Source organism: Giraffa tippelskirchi, chromosome 1 (genome assembly GCF_054371585.1).
Source record: "Giraffa tippelskirchi isolate mGirTip1 chromosome 1, T2T-mGirTip1v1.2.pri, whole genome shotgun sequence".
Lineage (NCBI taxonomy): Eukaryota > Metazoa > Chordata > Mammalia > Artiodactyla > Giraffidae > Giraffa > Giraffa tippelskirchi.
The window spans coordinates 585,738-595,324 of NC_137275.1; the positions used below are offsets into that span (position 1 = coordinate 585,738).

A 9,587-nucleotide genomic window follows, 5' to 3' on the forward strand; every position below is an offset into this window, starting at 1 on the left:
GAGCAACTTCACCTTCCTGAGCTGTGGCCTCTAGATTTCTGGGCACATGCCTTTGGCCCTGAGACAACTGGATTACTCTCAGGAAAAGGTTCTCTACATATAGCTAAATTTCTGATGCTAACATACAAATTCTCTTCATCTGTTCTCAGAACGTTTAGAAAATATCCAATCACCATCTACCGTGTAAGAGTTTCATTTATTGGAATTCCATTATTAATTCACCCTTCAGCCTTGAATTGTTTTCAAGCCTGAATAATCACAGTTCTCTCAACCTTCCCTCCCAGTTCTCATTTTTCAAGCCCTTTAATCAACTTCGTGGCTCCGCTTTGAACCCCTTCCAAGCTCTCCAGCTCCCTCTTTAGTTGCTGTGCTGAGATCTGGGTGCAGGACTTGAATACGGCCTGGGCGTAATGGTTCTGCATATCATTGTCACGCCTGAGTAATGCTGACGCTGTTCATCCGCAAGGACACGGGGGTGTTTACTCACCAGCTGACTCCCTCCGAATGACACGAGCCTTGTGGAATTAGACTGTAAGCAAAGGATGTGTTCACCAGGTGAGTGTGAAGTGAAATAGAATGTTCCTTGTGGACCATATAACTTTGACAATAATACCTAGGATTAAGGATTTCCATAGTTTAGGGTTATTGTTCTCTTTATTCCATTAAAAAAATAAACCACCCCTATGTAATCTAGCGAAATTTGTGCAATTCTTAAAGAAGAAATCAAATTACTGATAACATGAAAAATATTCAGTCTTGCTGCCAATCAATAAAGTACAAACCACAGTTAGATATTCCTTGTTAGTTATCAGATTGGCAAAGACTTAAAGGTACCTGGGGCGGGGATAGTATTGAGAAATGCTACCTCTTAACAGTGTTTTGAGAATGTCCATTGAACAGCCATTTCAGAGGATGGTTTGGTAGTACATATGAAAAGTTAAAGTGTAGCTAACCATTGACCCAGCAGAGCTACCTGTAGAAATTTATCCTATGGAAATGCTCAAGTAGACAAAGTTACATGTAAAAGCTATTCAGTGTAATGGTATTTATCTTAAAGTTTGCATTTCCGAAATAACTAATATATTTCAGTAGGGACAGATTAAGTTTAGGTGAAGACAAATGAAAAATTGCTAGTAAGAGAGACTGTTACAACACCCATATCTGTACTAAAGGTGTCCACGATATTAGGGGTAGGCCGTATAGGATCTTATTTTTGTGAAACATATTATTTGTAAAAGTACATGTGCTTAGAAGAAGATTCTAAAGGTTCCAAATATTCTAAAGATTCCAAGCTATTAGGCAGTTGTTGGGGACTTTGACTTTTCTGCTTAGTATATTTCTGTATTGTTTGACATTTTAAAAACAGTATAGAAAAAAAAATAAAAATAAATAAAAGCAGTATAGGACTTCCAGTCTGGTATATAAGGAGCTTGGAAGTTGTTACTCTGTCTTAACAACTAAAAAGCTGCATGAAAAGAAAGTCAGTTCTTAGATCTGTCAGAGAATTGAGGTCCCAGGGCAGGCTACTTCCCTCAAAATTGGAGACACAGACAAATGCAGAGAGTCACAACTTACCAGAGCAGACGCTGTGGGGACCAGTACTGGGTCCCTTTACCCAGCATGTCATGTCTAGCTTCCAACACCAACAGAAAAATAGCAAGGCATACGAAAAAGGCGAAAACCATAGTGTGGAGAGACAGAACAAGTCTCAAAACTAGATTCAGATATGGCAGGGATATTGGAATGATCATGTCAAGAATTGAGAACAACTGTGACTAGTATTCTATGGTCTCTAATGGAAAAGGCAGACAACATGCAAGAACAAATGTGAGGAGAAAGACTGAGATTCTTCGAGAGAATAAAAAAGACACGCCAGAAACGAAAAACACCAACAGAAATGAAGGGTGCCTTCTGTGGGCTCAGTGGACTGGCCAGGGCTGAGGAAAGACTCTGAGCCCGAGGGTACGTCCACAGAAACGTTTAAAGCTACAAAGCAGAAAAAGACTGGGAGTAAAAAGGAACAATATCCAGGGACCACAGGATGACAATTAAAGATGTAACGTACATGCATTGGGAGTACCAGAAGGTGAAGAAAGTAACAAAAAAAAACACTTAAAACAATAATAATAGAAATGCTAGTTAGTGTCAGACACCAAGCTCCAGAGCTGGGAAGCTCGGAGAGCACTAAGCAGGAGAAATGCCAATCAAACCACAGCGAGGTGAGTCACGGTAAACAGACGCCAAAGATAAAGTCCTGAAAGAAGCCCGAAAGGGGCCTTATTTATAGGGGGGATGAGAGTCATACACAAGTTCTCCTCAGAAACCATGCAAGCAAGAGAATAAATATTTAAGGTGTTGAGAGAAAAAAACCCCATCAATTTGGAATTTCTGTATCCTGCAAAACTCTCTTTCAAAAATTATAGAGAAAGCTTTTCTCAAACAAAAGATGAGGGAACTTGTCACCAATAGACCTATCTCACAAGGAATGTTAAAGGTTCTTCAGACATAAGTATAATGATATTGGTCAGAAACTTGGATCTACGTGAAAGTTGTAAATGCATTAGAGAAGGAATAAGTGAGGTAAAATTAAAACTTTTATTTTTCTTATTGTTCACTGAGTTAATAGATACTTCTTTCAAAATCATAGCAATGTATTTGATGTTTACAGTTTATATATAAATGAAATTAGTAACAGCAAAGATGCAAGGGATGGGAGACAGGAATTAGGACTGTTGTGTTATTATAAGGCACTTGTGCTATCTGTGAAGTGAAATGGTGTTGTTCAGAAGTAGACTTGGATCGGGTGTAAATATATATTGCAGCCGCTGACAGAAAGTTAAAAGAAGTGTAGTTGATAACCAAGAAAAGAGATGAAATGAATCATGAAATAATTAAAACCACAAAAGACAGAAAAAGAGTGGAAACAAAAATAGGAACAAATAACAAGTGTGGCAGCCAGAAAGCGGCGATAAACGCGGCGACGCGGACTCGGCGGTGTCAGCGGCCGCCTTGACAGCCGGTGACCCAAACGGTCCGCTTAGAGCGGATCGTCGCGGTGGGTCAAAACGGAAGAGGAAAACCAAACAAACCAGCTACGCATTGTCTATAAGAACCCCCACTTTAAATGTAAAGACACACATAGATTAAAAGTTAAGGGACAGAGAAAAATGTATATGTTAACTTTTAGCCAACCTGAATCAAAAGACAGCTGGAGTCATTATATTAACTTCAGACAGAGCAGACTTCGAAACAAGGAAAATTACCAGGAATGATTATGTAACAGAGCATTATGTAACAATAAAGAGGTCAGCTCTCCAAGAAGACAGACCTTAATGTGTATGCATCTAATAACAGAGTGTCACAATATGTGAAGCAAAAACTGATAGAACTACAAGGATAAGTGGAGGAGCTCGGTGTTACAGTCAGAGACATTGATCCCCCATCGGAGGTGGACAGGTCCAGCAGCAGATGAATAAGGACACAGTTGAGCTCGACAGCACCATCAACCAACTGGATAATCAGTATCCATAGGCTCCTTCATCCAACAAAGCAGAATACACATTCTTTTCAAGCTCACATGGAACACTCACCAAGACAGACCACATCCTGGGCCACAAAGCCCACCTTAACACATTCAAAATCATAGAAACCATACAATGTATGCTCTTAGACCATAATGGAACTAAAGTAGAAATCAATAACTAAAAGATACCCGGAAAGTCCCCAAATATTTAGAGATTAAACAGCACACTTCTAAATAGCACATGAGTCAAGGAAGACGTCTCAAGAGAAAAAGTATTTTGAATTATCGACAAAGATTCTGGGAAGGTGGTGGTCCAGGAGACAACAGGAATCTGTGTTGAGACAACAGTTATCCTGGGAGGATCTGTCTGATGAACTATGTTGGAGCTCTGGAGTCTGTTGGAGTCTTGCCGCTTCCAAGGGAAGACTTGGATGGTAAACTGTGGTTGATTTTGGTCGATTTCAGTTCTCAGAACAGTAGCAGCCACTCCCTCCCCACCCCCGCCCCTGCCACATGGCCGGCAGCCGTGCAGATGCTCCTTGGGCAGCCTGCACACAGCCTTTCGAAGCCAGGGTAGGCATAACAGACCCTGTCCTCCAAACGTCAGAGACTTTTGAGGTCATTATATAGAAAGGATTCTCAATAAAATTACCAGCAGATTTCTCATCAGAACTTTGGAGAACAGAGGCAGTGGGCAGATACTTTCAAAGTGCTTTTTGAAAAAAAACAACAGAAAAAGCCAATAAGCACATGAGAAAAAAGTTCATCTTCATTGGTGCTTAAGGGAATGCCAGTCAAAACTACGGTGAGCCTACCTCACACACATTAGAATGGCTGCTGTAAAGGAAAATACGTACTGGACAGAATGGGGAGAAAGTGCAAGCCTTGTGCATTGTTGGTGGGAATGTAAAATGGTGCAGCCACTGTGGAAAATAATATGGTGGCTCCTCAAAAATAGGAAAGTAGGATTTCTGTATGATCCAGTAACTCCACTTCTGGATGTATACCCAAAAGAATTCAAAGCAGGGTCTCAAAAAGATATCTGTACACTCCTGTTCACAGCAGCGTTATTCACAATAGCTAAAATGTGGAAGCAACTCAAGTGTCCATTGACAGATGAATGAATAAGAAAAGTGTGGTATATGCACACAGTGAAATATTATTCAGCCTTAAAAAGGAAGGAAATTCCAACGTGTGCTACAACATGGATGAATCTTGAGCACATTATGAGAAATGAACTCAACCAGTCATAAGACAAACACTATGCGGGTCAACTTTATAAGGTACTTAGAGTAGTTAAAGTCATGGAGTTACTGTTTGATGGGCGTAGAGTTTCACTTCAAATATTGAAGAGTTACAAGAGTGATGATTATACAACATTATGACTATATTTAATACCACTGAACCATGTACTTAGTAATTATTAAGGTGAATTTTATGTATTTTAAAAATCTCAAAAATATTTGAACTAAAATGAAAATACAACATAATCAAAATTTGGGAGTCACAGTGATAGAAGTATTCAAAGGGGAATTTATAATACTGAATGCTTGTATTAACAAGAAAGTTCTAAAATCTATCATCTAAGCCTAGGAAACCAGAAAAAAGAGCAAACTAAATCCAAAATAACCATAAGAGGAGAAATAAGATCCATGTAATAAAAGCTAATGCAGAAATCAATGAAAACAGGAAATAAAGAAAGTCAATAAAACAAAAGCTAGTTCTTTGAAAATCTCAGTACAGTCAATAAACCTCTAGCTCAGCTAATGAAGAAAAAAAGAGACCCAAGTTAATAATATCAGAAATGAAAGAAGAGTGTTACTACAGGTCTCATGTGTACAATAGGGTCGTAGAGGAATACTATGAACAATGCTGTGCTCACAGACTTGGTAATCTAGATGAAATAGACCAATTCCTTGAAAGGTGCAATTTGTCAACAGTCACACAAAGAGAAATAGACAACCTACATCTAGTAAAGAAACTGAATTGATAATAACTTCCAAGCAGGAAGCACCTGGCCAGGATGGGTTCACTGGTGAATTTCACCAAAGATTTAAGTAAGAAATGAGACATATTCTCTGCAATCTCTTCCAGAAGACAGAGGTAGAGAGAATACTTTTTGCACCATTTTCTGAGGCCAACACTAGCCTAATACCAAAGCCTGAGAAAGACACAAGAAAACTATGGACCATTATCTCTCATGGACATAGATACAAATATACTCAACAAAATATCAGCAAACTGAACCCAGAAACGTATAAAAAGAATTATACACCATGACCAAGTCAGATTTATTCCAGATATGCAAGGCTAGTTCGACATTTTAAAATCAATTAATGTAATTCATCACATCAGCAGCTTAAAGAACATGATGTGATCATACCAATAGATGCAGAAAAGGCATTTGACCAAATCCAGCATCCATCATGGTAAAAACTGTCAGCAAACTAAGAATAGGGGAACTTTGTCAATTTGATTTAAAAATCTACAAAAACCTTACAACTAACATACTTAAGTGAACAACTAGAGGTTTTCTCACTAAGATCAGAAACAAGACTAGCATTTCCCCACTTGCTATTCCTTTTCAACATCACAGTTCAATTCCTAGCTAATTCAGTAAGAGAAGAAAAGAAAAAAAGTGGTATAGAAATGAAGCTGTGTTTGTTCACAGATGACAGGATTGTCTACGTAGAAAATTCAAAATAATAAACTTACCAGAACTAATAAATGATTATAGCAAGGTTATAGGATACAATGTTTATATGTTAAGTGAATCAATTTCTATGTATCTGCAATGAACAAATAAAATGTGAAATCAAAAACAATACAATTTACTTTAGCATCCACCCAAATAAAATACTTGGATATAAGCAAAATATGTGTAAGACACATGAGGAAAATTTTAAAAACTGATGAAAGATATCAAAGAAGGCAAAATACATGGAGAGATATTATGTGTTCATGCCAGGAACACTGAATGTTGTGAAAATCTCAGTTGTTCCCAAATTAATCCATAGGTTCAACAATCCCAGTTAAAATGTCAGCAAGTAATTTTGTGAATATCTACAAGCTGATTGTAAAGTTTCTATGGAGAGGCCAAAGATCCAAAATAGCCAGCACGGTATTGAAGGAGAAGAATAAAGTCAGGGGCTTGACACTCTCGATTTCAGGACTTACTGTAAAGCTACAATAACCAAGATGGGGTGTTGTTGGTGAAAAACAGAAAGACCAATGAACCAGAGCAGGAAGCCCAGAAACAGACCAACACAAAAGCGGTCAACTGATCTTTGACAAGGAGCAAAGGCAATTCAGTGGGAAAAGGCAATCTTTCCAACAGATGGTGCTGAAACAATTGGATGTCCACAGGCAAAGAAATGAATGGAGATGAAGACCTTACACCTTTTACAAAAATTAACTCAAAATGGAGCACATATCTAAATGCAAAATGCAAACCTAAACTATTTAGAAGGTAACATAGGAGCAAGTCTAGATGACCTTGGGTTTGGTTGTGACTTTAGGGACAACACCAAAGGCATGATACATGAAAGAATTGAGAAGCTGGACTTCATTAAAATTAAAGAGTTCTGCTATGCAAAAGAGAGAGCTGTCTCTCTGTCAAGAGAGTGAAGAGACGAGCCACAGACTGGGAGAAACTATTTGTGAAGGACATACCTGATAATGTACTGCTATCTAGAATCTACAAAGAATTCTGAAAACAGCAAGAAAATGAACAAATTAGTCAAAAAATGGGCAAAATATCTGAATAGACAACACACCAAAGAAGACATACAGATGGCAAATAAGCACAAGCGTCGTAAGTCGTTAGGGACTCGCCAATTAAAACCAACAATGAGGTGCTTCACCCCTATGGGAATGGCAGAAATACGAAGCAACCAGCAACACTAAACGCTGGTGAGAATGTAGAGCAACTGGGGCTCTCGTTGCTGGTGGGAATGCAAAACAGCGCAGTCTGGTGGTTTCTTAGAAAACTCGACATACATTTACCATACAAACCTGCCATTGTGCTATTTATTTACCAAAATGAGATGGAAACTTATGTCCACATGAAAACCTGCCCACAAATGTTTATGGCAGCTTCATTTATAATGGCCCAAATCAGGGCGCTATCGAGATGTCCTGCTGCGTGTTGCGTGCACCAGCCAACCATGCTGTGCATCCTGACAGTGGAGTGTTACTCAGCACCAAAAAGGAGGGAGCTCTCAAGCCATGAAAAGACACGGAGGAGGCTGAAGCGCATATTCCCAAGTGAAGGATGCCACTTTGGAAAAGACCTGCTGTATGGTTCCAGCTATATGACATTCTGGACAAGGCAAAACTATGAAGACAACAGAAAGCTCAGTGGTCACCAAGGTTTAGGGAAGGTGGATGAAGAGACAGTTCCAGAGGGTCTGTGTGGGCGTGAGAGTGCTCCGTGTTGATACGGCGACGATGGACACATGCATCACACCCACAGATGCACGACACCAAGGATGAAACCTAACGTGAACTCGGGGCTTTGGTGAAGAGGACGCCTCCATGCAGCTTGTCAGTTACAACCGCTGCACCATGCGGTGCTCCTGGTGGGAGAGGGGGGAAGATGGCAATGCAGTACTTTCTGCAGGATTCTGCTGTGACCCTAAAGCTGCTTGAGAAGACCGTTAAACCACTTTCAGAACAGGTGTATGTTGCACATAGAAAAATGCAGCCAAGAGTCTCCTTTTTTAAGTCTTTCCATTTTGATTTGAAGAAAATTAAAGCATCTTGCCATGTACTTAATTTCACTTAACAGCCTGTTGATAGGAAATTTTGTTAAATAAAACTGTACTCATAAGTCAGATTTTCCAATTGATTTCTATTTTTTAATGAATAACAGAGCACTCTTTCTTGAAAAAATATTCAGGGATGATTCTTCAATTTCTGAGCCTCAGTGTCATGTCAGGATTCTGCTTCCCGTGAATATTCAAGTCAGCAAACATGTTTTGAGTCCCTGTTAGTTTGGCATGTTAGGGAAAGACGTGCTTGAGTTTAAACCTCAGTTTTTCCACTTGCTAATGATGTGATCTGGTATACGTCGTTTCACTTCTCAGGACCTCAGGTTTCCCTTCTACAAAATGAAATAGAAATACTGGACACAGAATAATGGAAAACGGAATACAAAATGCATAGTCTGAGTGATGCATGTATTTTGTCATTGTCTGCCCCAACGACCTTACCAGCCTGAAAATCACAGTGCCACACGAGTGAACACGTGTTCAGATTAGCACCCGAGAGCACCCTGTGCCCCAGCACATCCTCCCAAGTAGGAACAATCAGAGTCCTTGTGGGGTGCCGATCGAGGTCTCCTAAGGGGGTCCTCAGTTCAGCTCAGTCACTCAGTCATGTCCGACTCTTTGTGACCCCATGGACTGCAGCACACCGGGCTTCCCTGTCCATCACCATCTCATGGAGCTGGCTCAAACTCATGTCCATTGAGTCCGTGATGCCATCCAACCATCTCATCCTCTGTCGTCCCCTTTTCCTCATGCCTTCAATCTTTCCCGGCATCAGGGTCTTCCAATGAGTTAGTTCATCGAATCAGGTGGCCAGAGTATTGGAGTTTCAGCTTCAGCATCAGTCCTTCCAATGAATATTCAGGACTGATTTTCTTTAGGATTGACTGGTTTGATCTCCTTGCAGTCCAAGGGACTCTCAAGAGTCTTCTGCAACACAGTTCAAAAGCATCAGTTCTTCGGCGCTCAGCTTTTTTTATGGTCCAACTCTCACATCCATACACGACTACTGGAAAAACCATAGCTTTGACTAGATGGACCTTTGTTAGCCAAGTATTGTCTCTGCTTTTTAATATGCTGTATAGGTTTGTCATAGCTTTTCTTCCAAGGACCAAGGGTCTTTTAATTTCATGGCTGCAGTCACCATCTGCAGTGATTTTGGAGCCCAAGAAAATAAAGTCTGTCACTGTTTCCATTGTTTTCCCATCTATCTGCCAGGAAGTGATGGAACCGGATGCCATGATCTTAGTTTTTGGAATATTGAATTTTAAGCCAATTTTTTTGCTCTCCTCTTT

At 39.8% G+C, this 9,587-nt stretch overlaps 1 long non-coding RNA gene across 1 annotated transcript; it reads left to right on the forward strand.

The window, feature by feature from the left end:
• The first annotated feature begins 284 nt into the window (after positions 1-284).
• LOC145541431 (uncharacterized) lies at positions 285-8,360 on the forward strand. The gene is made up of 2 exons (XR_014079011.1): positions 285-555; positions 6,541-8,360. It is a non-coding gene; the product is annotated as an uncharacterized LOC145541431 (long non-coding RNA).
• Positions 8,361-9,587: the final 1,227 nt, after the last annotated feature.